Raw genomic sequence first — 3,921 nt, forward strand, 5'->3', positions numbered from 1 at the left:
CGCTAAGTGCATGCTGCACACGGGACCCCGGTTTATCGTCTCATCCGAATGACTAGCGTCCAGACCACCGCTCAAGGTCTCTGAGTGGAGGGGGAGAAATATCGGCGGCTGAGCCGTGACTTCGAACCAACGAGGCCCAGATTCTCTCGCTTCCTAGGCGGACGCGTTACCTCTAGGCCACCACTCCACTTATATCCTCCTCCTCCTTTTTATCATCATCATCATCATCAGCAGCAGCAACAGCAGCTTCAAGTTCGCTTATACTTGTTAATCCGGAAAAAATACCATAATAAACACTGTGCAATTTGCCACAACCCGACCATCACACAAAAGAAGAACGACAACTAAGTCCATAATCTCCCACGCTTCGCTTCTCACAATGTTATCTCCCTTGCAAGATAATCAATTTCAGATGTTGCGCTGTCTGTCACCACAAGTCGACGACAAAGTGACGAAATGGGATTGAACAGGTGACTGAACAACGGGACAAGTTAACCAAGTGTGACAGGGGGGGAGATACCATCTCAATTTCTTTCTTTTGAGTCTTTCGTGGAGGGCTGTAACAAGCATGCTGAACAATCCAGAGTAAAATGCCTGGGGCTCGGTGACATGGCAGGGCATCCCCTTCAGTTTTAATCCCCCCGGGATTTTTTATTTTTATTTTCTATTTTATTTATTTCATTTTTTTTTATTTTTTTTTTAAATATAACGAGCTTGGAAGGGGGTTGGGGGTGGAGGTTATCGGTAGTGAGAGATTGTACAGGAAGCTTTGTTGCACTGAGGTTGAACCGAATGCCCGTTGTGTAATTGTTGCTGTTATCGTTAGTTGTTGTTTGTTCTTGACTGTCAGTCGTGATTTCTGTGTTGATCATTGTCTGTCCGTCTGTCTGTCTGTCAGTCTGTATCTCTCTGCTTCTATATGTGTCTTTCTGTCTCTTCCCGTCTGTCTGTTTGTCTGTCACTCTCTCTCTCTCTCTCACTCTCTCTCTCTCTGACACATAGGAACACATACAGACGTATTAACAGAGACACAAAACACTAATATTCTAAGTTGCTTTTTGTATGCCCCCTATGTCAGTGCAGACATAAGCACGAATGGAAGCACACACACGCAAACACACGTACACACACACACACAGATACAGACACACACGCGCGCGCGCGCGCACACACACACACACACACACACACTAATATCACTGGTAGTGAAAAGACGCTAAACTAAAGAACGAACACAGACACACACACACACACACACACACACACACACACACAAGCCAAGAGGAACCTCAAACGTATACCTAATGAGCACAAAGTAGAACACAACATTCTAAGTATGCCCAATCATGAAGTCCAGAAAAAAAAAAATCGTGACTTTCCACAAAAAAACACACACAAAAACAAAAAAAGCACACACCACGAAAGTGAATAAACCAGCAATACAGAAGAAAAGAAAAGAAAAGAAAAGAAAAAAGAAAGAGATGAAAGAAAGAAAAAAAAAGAAAAAAAAAAAAAAAGAAAAAAGAAAAAAAGAGGAGAAACCGAGAAACAAAAAGAACCATAGAAAAGATGATACCTCTTCACAGAATCCACGGTCGATTGGGATACTGTTTGTGCTGTAAGAGCGCCCACCACGCTCCCCTCACCCCCCAGCCCCCCCCTCCCCCATTCTCACAGGGAAAGGGGTGTGGGGGGTGGGGGGGAGCATCGCACATCACAAAACAACAACAACAACAAAACACAACCGCAAACGTGGCACCACAGCTCCTGCTGGTCCCAGGAAAGGGATGACACACATGACATGGACAGTGGAAAGGGGCTTTGCTGGGTTGAAGGAATGAGAAATGGAACAGTAGAACAAAGAGAACAGGGAAATGGAACATGACATAACAACGGGAGATGGAACATGACATAACGAAGAGAACGAGAAATGGAACATGGCATAACGAAGAGAACGAGAAATGGAACTTGGCAGAACAAAGAGAACGAGAAATGGAACTTGGCATAACGAAGAGAACGAGAAATGGAACGTGGCATAACGAAGAGAACGAGAAATGGAACATAGCATTACAACGGGAAATGGAACATAGCATTACAACGGGAAATGGAACATAGCATTACAACGGGAAATGGACATAACAAAGAGAACGAGAAATGGAACCTGGCATAACAACGGGAAATGGAACATGACATAACAACGGGAAATTTCGCCAACTTCATTGCCTCTGTGTTTATCAAAAAAAAAAAAAAAAGAAGAAAAAAAAAGAAAAAAAAAAAAAAAAAAAAAAAAAAAAAAAAAAAGAGAAACGATTTTAAAATTTCATTGAAAAATACACAAATAAGCCATATGATAATATTGGAGAGGAGGGGCAGCTACCACCCGAGTGTTAATTAACAACCACACTGTAATCATCATAACACATCAGTCATCGTCATGACGGGTGCAGTTGTCAATTAACGGTTAGGGAGGGAGCTGGATTCTCGCTCTTCTTCTTCTTCTTCGTTCGTGGGCTGCAACTCCCACGTTCACTCGTATGTACACGAGTGGGCTTTTACGTGTATGACTGTTTTTACCCCGCCATGTAGGCAGCCATACTCCTTTTGGGGGTGTGCATGCTGGGTATGTACTTGTTTCCATAACCCACCGAACGCTGACATGGATTACAGGATCTTTAACGTGCGTATTTCATCTTTTGCTTGCGTATACACACGAAGGAGGTTCAGGCACTAAGCAGGTCTGCACATATGTTGGCCTGGGAACTCGGAAAAATCTCCACCCTTTACCCACCAGGCACCGTCACCGAGATTGGAACAAAACGCGTGTTGAAATTGAAAGATAATTCAGATTGGGGTTACGAATAAGCATTTAAGCAATCCGTTTACGTGAACACTTGTTGTGAAAGAACTTTTGTTAAAGGCCCGTGAAAAGCGGACGAATAATCCTGATATCCCAGAAAAAAACCGATACACTGCTGGTCAGTTTTTTGCGTGACCAATCCTAGCAGGCTGGCTGCAGGGACAGAGGGAACTCGTTTAAGATAAGATAAGATAAGATAAGATAAGATAAGAATAACTTTATTATCTCCAACTGGAGAAATTTGGTGAGGTGCATTATCACAACATAGACAAGTAAACAACATGGGGACCATAACTGTAAAAGTCAACAACAGCTTTTACGAATATTACGAAGATACAAATGTAAAAAATATCACATATACCGTTTCATACACACATCCACACACTGCAGGTATTAACTAGTATTCTTAATGTAAAAACAGAAAGAATTAAGAAACATAATTTGAATATAATTATAAACATAGCCTACTACACTGCACATTGATTATAATAGACAGATAAGATAAGAATAAAGATAAATTGCGGAAAACCGCTACCAGATAATCAGCACACACCCGCACCCACCCACCCCACACACGCGGATTACTTGATTAACTCACTCAGTACGGCCAGTCCTCTCTTCTCCTCTACACAGACCCCTCGGATGTCCAGTGGGTGTCTGAATGACCCAACCTTTAGCTTCCGTCGTCAGAATTGTGGTATTCTTTGTCAACATTCACCTCTTCAGTATAAGAGCCTTCCGCTTGCAATATTTTGATGATGGTAATTGGGGTGAAACGCTGTTAACATCGTCTCTTTCGCCGTTCGTATGGAGAGAGTTAAACAGTGGATGCAAGACATGGGGGAGGAATCTGGTCTGTACTCATTTACACTGAGCAACGGTAAGTGTTTCACCTCTAACTTTTCCACGTACACAGTCAGCTTTTGCTTGATGATGATGATGATGATGATGATAATGATGATGATGATGATGATGATGATCATGACGATGATAATAATAATAACAACAACAACAACGATAATGATAATAACTTAAAAAAAAAGTAATGCTGCTGCTGCTGATAA

Source organism: Babylonia areolata, chromosome 25 (genome assembly GCF_041734735.1).
Source record: "Babylonia areolata isolate BAREFJ2019XMU chromosome 25, ASM4173473v1, whole genome shotgun sequence".
NCBI classification, from domain to species: Eukaryota; Metazoa; Mollusca; class Gastropoda; order Neogastropoda; family Buccinidae; genus Babylonia; species Babylonia areolata.